The sequence below is a fragment of the Eublepharis macularius genome, chromosome 10, assembly GCF_028583425.1.
Source record: "Eublepharis macularius isolate TG4126 chromosome 10, MPM_Emac_v1.0, whole genome shotgun sequence".
NCBI lineage: Eukaryota > Metazoa > Chordata > Lepidosauria > Squamata > Eublepharidae > Eublepharis > Eublepharis macularius.
Window position 1 is genome coordinate 78,123,056 of NC_072799.1, and position 17,929 is coordinate 78,140,984.

Below are 17,929 nucleotides of genomic sequence, written 5' to 3' on the forward strand. Positions count from 1 at the left end.
CCAACCTCGGCCTACCCCACCCCCAGACCAGCCCAGCCCTCGGGGAGCCAGAGCCAGGGATCGGTACCTCCTCCACCACGCCAAGCTGCTGGGGGTAATGAGGCTGACCAACTGCCGCTCCAGTCGTAATGCCACAGCAGAACCTTGGTGGTTTAAGCATTCCAGGCAGGGATTCCACTGGGGCCGCGTGGGGGGTGGGGCTCCCTCAGGCCAAGCCCAGGAAAGATCTGGAAGGATCAAGTAAAGGGAGAGGAAGGTAAAGACAGGTCTGCATGGATCTGTAGGGATCTGTACTCAGAGTTTCTCTGCGCGAGACTTTTGTCACTGGAGCTAGGAAGCGTAGTTTTAAAAGGCAGAGCTGGCATAGATCGCTTCAGAGGGGATGTACCCTCTCTCAGCCCTCCGCCACCTCTGGTGTGCCACACTGTCTCGCTTTCTACAGCCTTTGCCCTGCTGAGGCTCAGTTAATTCAAAGTTTTAAGCAGAGCAAAGTCTTCAGAAAGGGAGACAGTCCAGTACCCCAGAGACAGTGGAGGGGTTTGAGAAAATCTCTCTCTCTGAAGTGATCTCCTCCAGCTCAGTCTTATTAAACTATGCTTCCCAGCTAACATTGCATCTCCCGGCACTTGATGAACATGCACCCCGAGGACTCCTGTAGAGACTGTCCAAGGCTCTATTCCTGTGGCTTTCCTTTTCCCCAACTCAAGTTCAGAAGTGGTCGAGCTGCCTGCCTCGTGTGCTCTTTCTCTCCATCCACTCTCGTTTGTATCCTAAACAGGGGCATGCAATCTCAGAAACCTAGGCAGAGCTTTCCTCTGAGCATGTGCAAAGGACAATATTGAGTATCCACAGCAACCTCTCTTGTTTTTAAAAGCTCCTGTCTCCCCCTTTTCCTGCCTTGACTAGCTGTGGAGGAGACAGAAATCCAACTGGTGAAGCTTCCTACCGCAAGCAAAGGTGACATTCTAGAAAAAAAACATTAAGGGACATTCAATCCGTTTTTATTTTTATTCAAATGTGCGGTCATTTCTGAAGTGTAGGCTTGCTATTGTCCTCTAACATCCCTAACGATTTTAGTTATCAAACTAAATGGCATAAAGATCTTAATGAAGTACTGACATTAGACAACTGGGGAAAAGTATGGTCATCAAAATTAAATAAATCCTCAACTATATTAACTAAAATACAAAGCTATAAAATTATACACAGGTGGTACCTAACACCCCCAAAAATCTTCTTCAGCATCGCCCTCTTGTTGGAAGAAATGCAATAATGAGGGTAATTTTGCTCACTGTTGGTGGGAATGTCCCTTGATCTCTCGATTTTGGTCAGAAATACTAAATATTATTAAGGAAATAACAGGGTACAGTGTCCCTATGTCGCCAAAAGTAATCTTCTTGGGACTGTGGGATCAGACATCAATCCCAAATGTTAGAAGAGAAGGAAATGTTAATAGTGATGCTCTCGTTTTATTTGAGTATTTTAGTATCATTTGGATGGAACAGGTATCGTTTGGACATTTTGGTCAACAGCCCCCCCCCAACAATTCCAAACTCATTAGCATAACTCATCAGCATATGCTACGCCCCTTGCCATCACTGGCTGTCCAGTTTGAATGTGATTTTCCTGCTATGAATTTTGAGCATCATACTTATGATACTCATAGTTATGACGCTCATTATTGTTCTAATCGGTTTCTAGTCCCTTCATTGTGGGTGTCCACAAGGACTGCAGAGTCATCCTAAGCCAGCGATGGACAGACGGAGGGACGATCACGGCCTTGTGACAGCCACGGGTGGGGGTTACGTGCCCCCTGCAGAAAAGAGCTGAAGCGGGAAACAGCAACACCTGAGACTGAGCACCCGGCTGGCGAAGCCCCGACTTTGTAGGATTGGCCTCTGAGCGATACCCCAACCGTCAAGAGTCCTACGGCAGGACAGGGAGGAGGCAAAAGGCCAACTCACGGTTGGCACTGGCCCTTCCATGCCATCCTCGCCCCAGGAACAACCAGGCAGCCCAGGGGAAGAGTGCATGCGCACAGAGCAGGGGTGCTCGGAAAGGGACTCAATTCCTGGGCTCTGCTGGGTGGGACAGGGGAGGAAGGGAATGAACCACAGGCAGAAAAAGAGGCTCAGTGCCAGGGCTCAGTGCCAGGGCAGACTCCTCAGAGGAGGAGGGGCCCTATGTAACCAGCCCAGGGTCGACAGGAGCCCAGTTCCGTCATTAAAAACAGTTATACTTAACCTCTCCTCTTCCCCAGTAGCTAATTGTGTGGCTTGCAAACTGGAGGTCCTGTTTCTCAGCACCATCTCTCCCCCCCCCCCGCCTCCCCAGTTTTGATCCTCTCATAATCGGGGTTTTGAAGTAGGAGATGATCAGAAGCGGTTTGACATTGCTTTTTTGGGCATACTACCAACCAGGGTGAGGTGAAGTGTCCCTGCCATTTTCCATGAAAGATTCTCCACCAGTTTCACCTTCTACAGCTGCTGCTGCCCAGTAGCTAGTCACTTCAACAATTCCTCTGCCCACCACCGCAGCTGGTGGGCAAGGGTCATGCAAACGGGTGGCAGGCCTCAAACCTCCCAGGATCCTGTCCACATCCTCAGACGGAATAAACTGGAAAAGGCCTACACTGTACAGACACAATACCTAAGGGTCTTCCACCCCATCCTCAAGACCGCTTCCCTCCGTTCCAGCAGGGAGACGTTGGGCAGTGTGGTGGGTGGATCTCCCACAGAATCCCAGGCCGTGTTCTCAGTCCAGACTTCAGGTCCACAGCATCCCAACCAGAAGTGTTCTGGATACAGCACCGTGCCAGGGGAATAGAATCCATACAGACTGCAGTGAAACCAGCTCCCTGCCCACCAGACCCCTGCTGACGTATCCTCAAGTACTTTGGGGGACGCAATTGGTGAGCCCGGCTTTTTTCTGAAGAAATAGGTGGGGGAACTCTCCCCCAAGGCAATTCCTTGCAGGGGGGTGGGGGGGGGACACCCATCACTACATGTGCTTGCAGATGCTCCCGGGACCGTGCGATGACATCACTGGTGGGAAGTAATGTCATTGCGCAAGGCATGGATGCCCCCCAGGAGAAATAAGTAGAAAGGAAGGAAGGAAGGAAGGAAGGAAGGAAGGAAGGAAGGAAGGAAGGAAGGAAGGAAGGAAGGAAGGAAGGAAGGAAGGAAGGGAAGAGACAAAGTGAGAAAGAGAAAGAAAAATGGACAGAGAGAAAGGCAGAAAGAAAGCCTGAAAGAAAGGAAGGAGGGAAGGAAGAAAGGAAGAGAGAGAGAGAGAGAGAGAGAGAGAAAGAGATCCAGAGGAGTTAGCCGTGTTAGTCTGTAGTAGCAAAATCAAAAAGAGTCCAGTAGCACCTTTAAGACTAACCAATTTTATTATAGCATAAGCTTTCGAGAATCAAGTTCTCTTCATCAGATGCCTGATCAAAACTGGGCAGAAACAGAAGAGGAGGGGGAAAGAGAGAGAAAGAGAGGAAAGAGGGGGGCATAAATCACAAGAGGACAGAATGCAATTAGCATGGAGGCAATCAAAACATTCCTTTGCTTGGAAATGTAAACATCTCCTTTTGGTGTGCAGTCAGTTTGCTGTATTTGTAGCAGTGAAGGTATCCAATTCCTATGTAGTATAAGCCTTTGGTAACCACAGCTCTCCCTGCCAGCTGCATCTGACAAAGAGACCTGTGGTCCCCGAAAGCGGAAGCACTCAGTGATACAAGTTTCTATAACACCTGAACTCATTGGCAGCACCGGAACAGGACACCACATACGGCATTAGGCAACTGTCGGCATTGCCACTCTCTGCACCAAGGCCCTCAAACTGGCTAGGGGAGGCCACCAAGACAAGGACGGCACTGTGGAAAGACATGCAGCCAGAGCAGCCAAGCCCTCCGAGTTCCATCTCCGCTTCGGGAGAGACCAGAGGCAGTCCTGCACTGAGCCCCAGGCACAGCTGAGAGGCCCCCCTTGTCTCCGCAGACTTTTCTGCCTCCCCACCTCTGGGGCGTGAGGTGTGGATTCTGGTCCACCCCCTACTTCCTGCTTCGCTGCTCCTGGGCCAGTTGGTAATGAGCATAAGCGAAGCGTTGCCTTTGCCCAACATGCACCTTCTTGGGAATTGAACTGGGGTCTGCCATGGGCCTCAGGATGCCTTTCCTTGGTGTAGTTTACAAGACTCTATTGCAGCAGCATGTGCCTTTGTTGCTGTCTCGGGCTTTGCACGCCCCTTCTCTGCCCAAGGGAGCTCAGCGGCAGGCACTGGTGGGAAGTTCAGCGGCAGGCAGGGGTGTTTGGTGGAGGACAATGCTTGGCTTCCCTCCACAGTCCTATTGGTCGCCCCACCAGTCCTCCTGGAGGTCCATGGGTGTCCTCTGTTTCCTGCCTGCATTCTGGGGCTCTCCCCGTGGGCAGAGATTCCTTGGCATCAGGGGGTTTGGGCCCTGTCTGTGGGGGTGGGCTGTGTTTGTGTCTGCTAATCACGGGGCCGTCCTCAGAACATGGAGCCAAGATGGCGGGCTGTTGGTCGGATTGCGGGAGACTCAGGCACTTTTGTTATCCTGAACCTGAATTCATTAGCGGAGGGGTGTGTCTGCCCGTTATTTCTCATCTGCAGAATGGCCACAGGGAGCATATTTGTAGTGCTGGGCCCGTACTAAGGAAGGAGGCCCACAGGGTGACAGCCACAGAAAGGAGAGCGTGACGGTGTCTTCGCTCCATCCACCTGCCTGTCACCTAAGTGCTATGTCAGACTGCGTGGTGGCTAAGAATCACACCAGACACGTGCTTGGGTCTGAAATGGCAACAACTTTATTGAAAACAGCCGGACGGAGCATTGGCCTGGCATCTGGGCACGGATCCCCGTTGGCATCAGAGGCCTGGCTGCTGACCGATGCATCACCCGCCAGCCTCCCGCTGGCAACTCGGCACACATTGTTCCGTCACCAGACCTGCCGGGCGACCCTTGCTTCCAGATCCATTGGGGTGAACAGACCCGAAGACCCACTCACCCTGTTGGGATCGGGCCCAATGCCTCAAAAACCGCCAACCCATACAGTTGTGACGCTGCCCCCCGATAGTCCTCAATCAGCACAGAGTAGGCGGGTGACGAGCTGCTCCTGTGGAAGCTTGGGTATAATGGCGCTGAGCATATGGCTGGCCAAAGCAGGATGGACTCCTTTCTAATCCCGCCTCCACTCCATCCTGCACTCGGTGCCACCCCAGCGTGCCGATATGTCGTCAGCTTCATTTGTCACCCGTGCGCTATGTCAGACTGCGTCGCAGCGAAGAATCACACCAGACACTTGCTTGGGTTAAAAATGGCCACAACTTTATTGATTACAGCTGGAAGGAGCATTGGCCTGGCATCTGGGCATGGATCCCCGGTGGCATTGTAGGCCTGGATGCCGAGCGATGCATCACCCGCCAGCCTCCCGCTGGCAACTCGGCACACGTTGTTCCGTCACCAGGCCTGCCGGGCGACCCTTGCTTCCAGCTCCGTCTGTGTGAGCAGACCCAAAGGCCCACTCACCCTATTGGGATCCAGCCCAATGCCTCAAAAACCGTCACAGGAGGAAGGCCACAGGCCCGACTCCTGCCAACGCTCTAGCTGCCGCAACCAAGAAAGATGGAGCCCCCACCCCCACCCCCAGGGTCCCTGACTTTGATGCCCAGAGGAAGGCGAAAAAACCCCCAGAGGCCTTGGCCAATCTGGCCCCTTGCGGGAAAAATTCCTCCCTGGCCCCCGAAGGCGACCGGCACAAACGGCCCTGGAGATCTCAGCCAGGAACCCCTTCTTCCCTCCCTCCCTCCCTCTCTCCCTCCCTCCTTTTTTTTCCGTGACAGCGGGGGGATGGAAATGGGCTGCCCCATGGAGACAGAACAATGGCAGCGCCCCCTAAGGACTCCCGTGCACGGGTATGGGCCAGGGAGGGGGCAGCGGGGGACCCTTGCGGCTGCACAGACACCCAGGTTTTCAGGGGCCCGCGTGCAGGCCCTGCAGTGTCCGTGCCAGGCCAGCCAGCACACCAGCCAGGAGACTCTTGCTCCCTGGAGGGAACGAGGGAGAGAGACGGGGGGGGGGGCCCAAGCATGCTCCCTCCCCCTACGGCATCGCAAGGGGGAGGGGAGCCCAAGCATCTGCCCTCACCTGTGGGTGGCGTTGTCCAGCTGATCCTCCTCAGCACCAACCCAGCTTGCCGGCAAGTTGTCAGTGTCCTTTAATGCAGCCGCAGCAGAAGAGAGAATGCAAGATGGATCTCTCTCTTTTGGGCTCTGGAGGAAAAAGAAGGGAAGGATGATAATTCCAGAGGACAGAACCCTTCTTCTTCCCCCTTCAGTTCTCCTGGCAGGATCCCTTCTAATGGGGAACGGGAACAGGTTTTAAAACCAGTGAAGAGGAGATGCTGATGGGAGATCCTCTTCTTTTAGCAATAGGAATGGGGGAATGAGAGGTCTCACTCATGTCAGAACTCTCAGCCAACCCTACCCTACATCGCAAGGTTGTTGTGAGGAATACGGAAGAGGAGGGTGGGAACCAGGCATTCTCCCATGAGCTCTTGGGGGGGAGTGCAGGACAAAAATAGAGAAAGAGAACCTTAGATTACCGTTTTCCTTCTTGACGGGCATTGGCATTTCAGAGCCAAGCTAGAAGGGACGAATTACCCTTGAACGGCAAGTGAACAGACTCAACTGTATTCCTCCTCGTTCACTGGCACTCCACTTGCGCTCCACTCGATCACTCCGATTCAAGTGTCATTCATCCCTTCTAGCTTGGCCCTCAGTTGCTGTCACAGTTGCTGTCACAGTCTAGGCCCTGGGTCTGCTTCTACATTCCCACCCAGAAGAGCAGGTGTCTCGAGCGTTCTCGTGGCACCATCTCTTTGGGTCCAGTCGGGAGCTCTAACAGATTCTAACACTCTGGAAGAGGCAAGGCTATCGGGGGCTTCTCTTCTTTTAGCAGAATGAACTGAGCAATGAGAGTTTGGACTCTTGTGACAGCATCAACACGGGGACGGGGGGTGGGGGGCTACACAGCAAGGTAGTCCAATGAGACTTGCTTGGCAACAGGTGCTTAGAAGCAGGGGTTTTTCCCTGGGGAACGAGAGGGTGGATCTCTCTGTTACATGTGCAAGCCCAAAGCATGGGCGCTACAGGAAACATGTGATAACATCACCTCTGAATGTAGTGGCCAGCTGCCTGCAGCCTCCTCCATCCTCCAAAGAATGAAGGTAAAAAAAGGAACAAAGACATGGAAAGAAAAAAGGAGGGAGGGAGAGAGGGAAAGAAAGAAGGAAGCAAGAAAAAGAAAAGAACAAGAGAAAGGGAGGGAGGGAAGAAGGGAAAGGCCGGGAGAGGCCGAGCTAGCATGTGGCCCCGGCGGAGCTCCACCCGGGGAGGCAGCCCATAGGTCTTTGAGCGCCGGGGGCCGGGACAAAAGTCTTTAGTCAGAGGTGCTGGATCTCAGATCCCGGGACATCCTGCTTAAAAAAAGCCCTGCTTAAAAGATCCCACAGACGAACACCTGGGAGATCCAGCTTCACATCCCCAATCCACCATGAATCTCACAGAGTGGTCACACACCAGTCGTTCTCTCTCAGCCTACTCTACATCGCAAGGTTGTTGTAAAGAATGGGAAAGAGATGGATGAGAACCATGCATTTTGCCTTGACCTCCTTGAAGGAAGGGCCGGATAGAAACAGGCAGAGAACATTAGATTAGCATTTTCCGACAGCTGGGGAGAGGCCATACCTGATGGTGTTTCGCGGAGGAGGTCTGAGACGCTCCACATGCTTGAGGTCTCAGACTGTAGCTGCTGAGAGAGAAAGGCCACCCGTTAGATGCAAGGACTGATGCTTCTGGAAGCTGATCTCTCTCGACATGGAGGCCCGGAAGCCCCATCTTTTCTCCTTTCACTGGCAGCGGCTCTCCTGTGCCCGAGAAGCGTCTGCCCCCACCCCTGGGATCCTTCCATTCAATGTTCCCCATATGGACCTGGTGGGCTTCACGATTCCTATTGGAACTTCCCGGGGGCTCTCCACATTTGTGGGGGAAAGGCGCAGGGGTCAGTGATTGACAGGCCTGGTGCTGCTTGCCAGTTCCCCCCTCCACTCTAACGACACAAAAGCCTTTGGGGGCTTCAACAGAGGTTGCTGCCAGTGGCCACTCAGGAGGCTGGGTCAGCATCTAGGGTACCCCACGCTCTCGGCCTTTCTACCGGACGCCCCTTTCCCTTGCCCGGACTGTTCCAGGGTTGGGAAGCTTGGCAGGGGAGCTGCTCTCTCCTGAGGGGCAGGGAGATTCAAGTGGATGATTCCCTCCCTTGGCTAGCGTTTCTGCTCACCAGAACTGCAGATGTTTCCTCCTTGCAGGACATTGCCGGTTCTTCTTCGTGCTCCTCCTCCAAAGACCCTGAGATTTCAGAAGGCAAGTTCAGATCATTTTCTGCCCAGGCCACCCCTGCATTTGTGCTTCTCCTGCCTAGGAGGAAGATGGGCTGCAAGCACCTCTGAAGCCCCACTAGCTTGGAACAAAGCGGGGACAGCTAGAGGTGGGAGCTTCAGGGGACCAGAGACATTATGGTGGCCCTGGGCGTGCCTGTCCATTCCCATTCAGACCAGCTCTTGTCTTGGGTGTGCTCGAAGCGGGGACAGGGGGCTACACAGGAAAGTAGTCCAATGACTCTTGCTTGGAAACAGGTGCTTAAAAGACTCAGTGCATGAGGCCCTGGGAGACTCAGATTCAAATCCCCATTCGGCCACGCATCTCGCAGGGTGATCAAGCTCCATCGGTCTCATTCAGCCTATCCTACATCGCATGGTTGTTGGGAGGAATGTGAAAGAGACAGGCTCAACCATGAGAATCAAGCCTTCTGCTGTGAGCTCCTTGGAGGGAGGGCAGGAGAAAACTAGAGAAACAGAACATTAGATTACCATTTTCCGTCCGCTGGGGAGATGACATACCTGCTGCTGTGGATGTTACGGAGCTGTCCCAGACACTGGAGGTGATGGACTCTAGCTCCTGAGAGAGAAAGGCCACCTGTTAGATGCAACGACTGATGCTGCGGGAAGCTGCTCTCTCCATAAGGAGGCCCTGGAGCCCCATCTAGCCTGCTTCCGTGGGCAGCTGCTTGCCAGAGTCCGAGAAGGGCTCTGCCCCCACCCCTGGGATCCTTTCAGGCAATATTCCCCAATACAGAGCCGGTGGGCATCATGATTTCTGCTGACACTTCGCGGGAGCTCTCCACATTTGCTGGGGAAAGGGTCGGGGTCAGTGCCTGGCAGGCCCTGTGCTGCTTGGCCTTTCCCACCTCCATTCTCAAAACAGAAAAGACTTCTGGGTCTTCAACAGGGGTTGCTGCCAGTGGCCAATCAGGAGGATGGCTCAGCATCTAGGGTACCCCACGCTCTTGGCCTTTCCACTGGACACCCCTCTCCCTTGCCTGGCTTCTTCCTGGGTTGGGAAGCTTGGCAGGAGGGCTGCTCTCTCCTATGGAGCAGGGAGATCCAGGAGTCACATTTACTCCCCTGACTAGTTTTTCTGCTCACCAGAACTGCAGAGGTTCGTTCCCTGCCACGCGTTTTTTGATCTTCCTCGTCCTCCTCCTCCGTCACTGACCCTGAGATTTCAGAAGGCAAGTTCACATCAGTTTCTTCCCAGGTCACCCCTGCAGTTGTGCTTCTCCTGCCCAAGAGGAAAATGGACTGCAAGCACCTCTGAAGCCCCACTAAGTTGGAATATGGCCGGGACAGCAAGAGGAGGGAGCTTGAGCTGGCCAAAGACGTTCTGGTGGCCCTGGATGTGCCCATACGTTCCCATGCAGACCAGCTCTTGTCTCGTGCACTCTAGTGGCAGCATCTCTTTGGTTCCATTGTGGAGCTATCATATATTCCAGTACTATGGAAGAGGCAATGCTAATGGGAGCTTCTCTTCTCTGTCACCAGGAGTGTCCTGACCCTGGTGACAGATGCAGGAGCACAAGCATGGGGACGGGGACGGGGGGCTACACGGGACTGGAGTCCAATGACTCCAATGACTCTTGCTTGGAAACAGGTGCTTAAAAGATTCAGTGCATGAGGCCCTGGGAGACGCAGCTTCAAATCCCCATTCGGCCATGAATCTCACAGGGTGATCAAGCACCCGTCGGCCTCTTTCAGCCAACCCTGCATCGCAAGATTGTTGTGAGGAAAGTGAAAGGGGTGGGAGGGAACCACGTATTCTGCCTCGAGCTCCATGGGAGGAGGGCACAAGAAAAATAGAGAAAGAGAACAGTAGGTTACCCTTTTCTGCCATCATGGAGGACGTCTCGCTTGCCTCGCTTGTGTCGCCTGAGGGGAAGGAGGGCAGCGACCGCACTTCCTGAGAGAGAAAGGCCGTCTGTTAGCTGCCACGACTGATGCTCCAGGAAGCGGCTTTCTCTACAGGGAGGCCAATGGCAGCTGCTCTCCTGATTCCAAGAATGGCCTGCCCTCGCCCCTAGGATCCTTCCATTCCATATTCCCAAATACAGAAATGGTCAGGTCCATGATTTCTGTAGACACTTCCCAGCATCTCTCCACAAATGCTGGGGAAAGGGATGGGGTCAGTGCTTGGCAGGCCTTGTGCTGCTTGCCCTTTCCCACCTCCATTCCAAAAACACAACAGCCTTTTGGGGCTTCAACAGGGGTTGCTGCCAGTGGCCAGTCAGGAGGCTGGGTCAGCATCTAGGGTACCCCGCCCTCTTGGCCTTTCCACTGGACACCCCTCTCCCTTGCCCGGACTGTTCCTGGGTGGGGAAGCTGGGCAGGAGGGCTGCTATCTCCTGAGGGAGAGGGGGACCCCAGTGGATGTTTCGTTCCCTTGGCTAGCTTTTCTGCTCACTATCCAGGCTGGTGTCGTGAATTGCCTGAGGCAAGCAAAGGGCTCTCGGTCGTCCTCGTCCTGCACCGACCCTAAGATTTCAGAAGGAAAGTTCACATCAGTTGCTGCCCAGGCCACCCCTGCATTTGTGCTTCTCCTGCCCAGGAGGAAAATGGACTGCAAGCACCTCTGAAGCCCCACTGCCTTGGAATAGGGCAAGGACAGCTAGAGGAGGGAGCTTCAGGTGACCAAAGACATTCTGGTTGCCCTGGACATGCCTATACATTCCCACCCAGAACAGCTCTTATCTCTGGCATTCCCGTGGCAGCATCTCTTTGGATCCTATGGGGAGCTATAAAAAATTCTAAAGCTCTATAAGAGGCAAAGTTCTTGGGAGCTTCTCTTCTTTTAGGAGGATGGATTGAGCAAGGGGAGTTCTAACTCTTGTGACCGGTTTAGGAGCATAAACACGGGGATGAGAGGGGGGCTACACGGGACAGCAGAGCAATAACACTTGCTTGGCAACAGGTGCTTAAAAGATCCCACAGATGAGGGCCTGGGAGACCCAGGTTCATATCACCTTTCACATCTCACAGGGTGTTCAAGCACCCGTTGTTCACTCTAAGCCTATCGCAAGGTTGTTGGAAGGAAAGGGAAAGAGACGGGCGGGAACCATGCATTGTGCCTTGAGCTGCTTGGAGGGAGGGCAGGATAGAAACAGAAAGAGAACATCAGATCACCATTTTCCGTCAGGTGGGGAGACGCCATACCTGATGGGGATTCCCGTACGAGGTCTGAGACGCTCCACATGCTAGACGTCTCAGACTGCAACTCCTGAGAGAGAAAGGCCACCTGTTAGCTGCAACGACTGATGCTCCTGGAAGCTGCTCTCTCCACAAGGAGGCCCTGAAGCCCCATCTTTTCTGCTTTCCCTGGCAGCTTCTCTCCTGTGCCTGAGAAGTGTCTGCCCCCACCCCTGGGAACCTTCCATTCCATATTCCCCAAATGGAGTTGGTGGGCTTCATGATTCCTGCTGACACTTCCCGGGAGCTCTCCTCATTTGCTGGGGAAAAGGAAAGGGTCAGTGCCTGGCTGGCCTTGTGCTGCTTGCCAATTCTCACCTCCATTCTGAAGACACAAAAGCCTTTTCAACAGAGGTTGCTGCCAGTGGCCGATCGGGAGGCTGGGTCAGCATCTAGGCTACCCCACGCTCTTGGCCTTTCCACTGGACACCCCTCTCCCTTGCCCGGACTGTTCCTGGTTTGGGAAGCTTGGCAGGAGAGCTGCTGTCTCCTGAGGGGCAGGGAGACCCAAGTGGATGATTCCCTCCCTTGGCTAGCTTTTCTGCTCACCGTAAGCTCTTCCCTTCTGTCCTTGGGAGGCATTTTCCCTTCTTCCTCCTCCTCTTCCTTCTTCACAGTCCCTGAGATTCCAGAAGGCAAGTCCACATCAGTTTATTTAAAGTGTAGTGTTTATTTATAGTTATAGTGTAGATGTGTATTATCATACTCGGTTATAAGGAAAAGAAACTTTAACCATCTTTATAATCTCCTCATAAATTCCCCTCCCAAGACTTGAATAATCAGGCATTCCCACCAGTTCCTTTCCGTCTACATTTCCTCCAGCAATATGGGCTAGCAGTTTTAAATATCGATTGAAGCTTAGATGGAGTCAAATACCAATTGGAAAATATTTTATAATGTTGATATTTAAGACACAAAATTTTCGATGTATTTGAAGGCAAAGCCCAATTTTTCTCCCAGTCTGCTTCGGTGGGCTCTTTTACTCTGTCCTTTTGCCAACTTGTGACTTTGTATCTTGGTAAGGGGAATAGAATATTTCCACCAAATGTTTCTATAGCTTGGATAACCAACCTTTAACAATACTCTCTGAATCCTTTAATATTAATGCAAAAATGTTAATTGTCTTTTTAAAACACCCTTTCTTTCCAAGGAACATATTAAATAAATTATTTGGAGACACTGAAACCATTCAATCTTGTATTCCAGTACCTTAAACTTCGAGATATTATGAAAAGTTTTGATTCACCAGTTAAGGGGAGGCAAATAGCAGAGACCTTTAAAATTAAAGGGAACATGAACGGCATCAGGGATCTTGGGATCTCGATTCAAGAGCATCAGAACTTAGTTGTCAATCCGCGGAAAGGGAAAGGCTCTGAGTGCAAGCAGAAGGCACTGCCTGTCCTGTCCCAAACACAAACCTGCCGCCACTTTGTCCTTCTTCCGGACGAGCCACTTCCACAGTCTCCGACACCACGTCATCCTCCGCTTACCCCCCTGCGGGGTGAGAGATCAAAGACTCAGCATGACTTTCAGAGTGGCTCAGCACAGCCACCAGGCAGTGGGTCAAACGGGATGGAAGGGAGGTGCCCCAGGAGGGACTGATGCCCACCACACCTGCAGCTTTTGAGCTTGGCCCAGGAGAGGCCATGCCTCAACAGCTCCGGGGGTTGCCTGTTTATTTCTGGCCACCCTGCCCCGCCCCCATGAAAATACCCCGCCTCTTCCTTGTATTCTAGATCGCCCTGAGCTTCCCCGGGGACCCTGCAGCTCAGGGGGCTTGTCAGTATTTTGTTCTGAGAGCCACATTCAGAAATGATGGGGGGGGGGGGCTGAGCCGGGATGGGCCAGGTCTGCCTCCACAGTGCCCCAAGTCAATCAAGGTCTACCCATTGGGAAGATGGGGGATAATGGAAGGAGGCTCCTTGTGGGGTGTGGGAGACACGCGCTTAACATACAGGCTGAGAAAGTAAGCCAGGCAGGAGGGGGGATAAGACTGGGGGGGGGGCGCGGTTGGGGAATGACAGCAGCAGAGCCAAGTGACAAGGAGGCTGCGGGTGGCCCCCAGAGCGTCCTTCTTACGCCCCTGCTTTACATCCATCCTTTCCTTCCGCCCCCAACCGCGGCCTACCCCACCCCCCCAGCCCAGTCCAGCCCTCGGGGAGCCAGAGCCAGGGATCGGTACCTCCTCCACCACTCGAAGCTTCAGGGGGTAATGAGGCCGACCAACTGCCGCTCCAGTCGTAATGCCACAGCAGAACCTTGCTGGTTTAAGCATTCCAGGCAGGGATTCCACTGGGGCCGCGTGGGGGGTGGGGCTCCCTCAGGCCAAGCCCAGGAAAGATCTGGAAGGATCAAGTAAAGGGAGAGGGAGGTAAAGACAGGTCTGCATGGATCTGTAGGGATCTGTACTCAGAGTTTCTCTGCGCGAGACTTTTGTCACTGGAGCTAGGAAGCGTAGTTTTAAAAGGCAGAGCTGGCATAGATCGCTTCAGAGGGGACGTACCCTCTCACAGCCCTCCGCCACCTCTGGTGCGCCACACTGTCTCGCTTTCTACAGCCTTCGCCCTGCTGAGGCTCAGTTAATTCAAAGTTTTAAGCAGAGCCAAGTCTTCAGAAAGGGAGACAGTCCAGTACCCCAGAGACAGTGGAGGGGTTTGAGAAAATCTCTCTGTCTGAAGTGATCTCCTCCAGCTCTGTCTTATTAAACTATGCTTCCCAGCTAACATTGCATCGCCCGGCACTTGATGAACATGCACCCCGAGGACTCCTGTAGAGACTGTCCAAGGCTCTATTCCTGTGGCTTTCCTTTTCCCCAACTCAAGTTCAGAAGTGGTCAAGCTGCCTGCCTCGTGTGCTCTTTCTCTCCATCCACTCTCGTTTGCATCCTAAACAGGGGCATGCAATCTCAGAAACCTGGGCAGAGCTTTTCTCTGAGCATGTGCAGAGGACAAGATTGAGTATCCACAGCAACCTCTCTTGTTTTTGAAAGCTCCTGTCTCCCCCTTTTCCTGCCTTGACTAGCTGCAGAGGAGACAGAAATCCAACTGGTGAAGCTTCCTACCGCAAGCAAAGGTGACATTCTAGAAAAAAAAACATTAAGGGACATTCAATCCGTTTTTATTTTTATTCAAATGTGCGGTCATTTCTGAAGTGCAGGCTTGCTATTGTCCGCTAACATCCCTAACAATTTTAGTTATCAAACTAAATGGCATAAAGATCTTAATGAAGTACTGACATTAGACAACAGGGAAAAAGTATGGGCATCAAAATTAAATAAAGCCTCAACTATATTAACTAAAATACAAAGCTATAAAATTATACACAGGTGGTACCTAACACCCCCCAAAATCCCCTTAATTTATTCTTCAGCATCGCCCTCCTTTTGGAAGAAATGCAACGATGAGGGTAATTTTGCTCACTGTTGGTAGGAATGTCCTTTGATCTCTTGATTTTGGTCAGAAATACTAAATACTAAAGGAAATAACAGGGTACAGTGTCCCTATGGCCCCAAATGTAATCTTCTTGGGACTGTGGGATCAGGCATCAATCCCAAATGTTAGAAGAGACCTTATCAACTCTCTCCTGGTGGCAGCTAGGAGTGCAATAGCAACCAAATGGAAAGACCAATCTCCACCTACTACAGAACTTTGGTTTACAAAAATCTGGAACCATTTGATAATGGAAAAAATAACTGACAATCTACATCAGATGGAATTTCAATCTTCAGGATCAAACTTCTCGGAAAAATGGATCCCATTTTACGAATTCATAGAAGCAAGAGATCTGCAACCTCCCTCTTCACACCACTCATTGTTGATGTATTAAAGTTGTAGCACTGTGTTAATATTTGTAAATGCAATGTATTATATTGGTTTGTTGTTTGATTATTGTTACAGTTCTAAAATGGAATAAAAATATTGAGTGAGGGCACTTCTTTGGGCCTGATGCCACCACCTGCCGCTGCTCGAGAGGAACGGCCAGGGTGAGACCTCTAGATTTCTTTCGTTCTTTGCTCCGTCAGGTGCCCGTTTGCTCTCAGCTTCTGGGGCTGCGACTGCCTTGACCACACTGACACTGCCAGCCTCGGCCGGAGCAGAGCCACAGGGGGCTCTGGGACCACTACGATCGCCCCCCCTCTCTCTCTGAAAACTCAAAGCGCCTCAAAAAGCCCCTCAGATTCTTATCAATTAAAAAAGGATGTTTATTTCTACTCACTTTTCTCCTGAAACATTTCTTTTTATATATTTTTGTACATTGTTTATGGCAGCTTACATCATTCTCCTCTCCTCCTCTCCTCGTGAGGGAATTTCTGCTGAGAAGGTGTGCCTCAGGGGGGCTTTGGCAGGCGGACTCTCGAATGGCAGTAGAGCCCACTGAGGCCCTCCCCTCCCCAAATTCTGCCCACCCCAGGCTCCTCCCCCAGATCTCCAGGAATTCCCCAACCCAGAGTTGGCAACCCTCGTGGGATGGCCCGAGGTCACCCAGTGAGGTTCCTTGGCAGAGTGGGGATTTGAACCCGATTCTCCTGACACTCTAACCACTATACAGAGCTTGGTTTTCATCACACACAGGAACATTCATTTAGTGTATTTTTACTCTTCGCCCTCCAAATAAAGCAAGACACAGAGACAGCACAAATTTGTAACTGGCCCAAAGCCACCTGACGAGGTCCCTGCTCCTCCTGTTCTCATTTTATCTTCCTAACAGTCCTGTGAGGTAGGCTGAGAGAGTGTGACTAGCCCGAGGTCACCCACCAGATTTTGGGGTGAGAATTTTGAACAAAGGTGAATCCACAGACACAGACCTACATGCCATTTCCCCTCTTCCTACTCTTTTTTTTAAAAAAATTATTCAACAAATAGTAGGTGCAGAAGAGTATAGGAAACAGAAGTTTATATTGGAAAGGAAATTAGAAATACGCATTACAAGGAATATCAAGGAATATCCAAAGGCAATGGTCAGATAACATATAAGATATAATTTTCAGATATGCAATATAAAAATATTCAAAAATATTTCCACTCTCTCCATCCTAATAAACCTCCTTATTAGATCAACCAATGTTTAATAAACTATGTAACTGAACTGATTTAAATGTTTGATTTTTTTTTCCACACTAACTATTATAACTTTCCCTTCCTACTTTTGGAAAAGAGCAAGATTCCTGTAGCACCTATAAGACTAACAAAATTAGTGGTAGGGTGCTCGTCTGAACAGGTAGACTCTGTTCAGATGAGCGAAGCTGCCGTGGAGGGAAATCGGGAGGGAGTCGGTCCGATAGGAATGCTGGGCAAAGTCCGTGAAGAGCTTTGTATGTAATAACCCAGACCTTGAACTGAGCACAGTCGCTGATAGGTAGCCAATGAAGTGATGGTATACTGATTTCCACACAATAATAATAACATTCGATTTCTATACCACCCTACAGGCCAACTTAACGCCCACTAAGAGCAGTTTACAAAGTGTGTTAAAATTATCCTCACAACAATCACCCTGTGAGGTCAGTGCGGCTAAGAGAGCTCCGAGAGAGCTGGGACTGACCCAAGGTCACCCAGCTGGATTCAAGTGGAGGAGTGGGGAATCAAACCCGGCTCTCCAGTTTAGAGTCCTGCCACTCTTAACCACTACACCAAACTGGCTCTCTTCCTTCACGGCTTTGAAGACCCCCCCCCAAAGGTTCCAGTACTCATTACTGCTGAGTAACATCACAAAAAAGCCCTGCTAGGTTCATGTGCCAAAGAAACACCCGCTGAGAAGGTTGAGTATTTCACCACTACTGTAATAGTAACAACAACAACATTCAATTTATATATCACTCTTTAGGCTGACTTATCTCCCACTCAGAGTGGTTTACAAAGTTTCTTATGATTCTCTCCACAAGAAAACACCCTGTGAGGTGGGTGGGGCTGAGAGAGCTAGAAGCTGTGACTGACCCAAGGGCACCCAGCTGGCTTTAAGGGGGGAGTGAAGAATCAAACCCAGTCCTCCCGATTAGAGTCCTGCGCTATTAACCACCACACCAAACTGGCTGTCTAACTCGAGTTAGATGAGGCATACGACCTTAACCATAAGATAGTTAACAGCTTTTTTATCTTCTAGGACCGCTTAGAAATGGTAAAATAAAACAGTTGTCCTGTGCTTCAGCACCGTAGTCTAACACTATTGATTCAGTGTAAATTTATGCAATAGAACAGCAGCGCTCTTATGCAGCATAAAAACAGACTGGAGGTGAAAGTCAGGTGGTATGCAGTGTTACTGGTGGTATGCACCAGTAAGAAA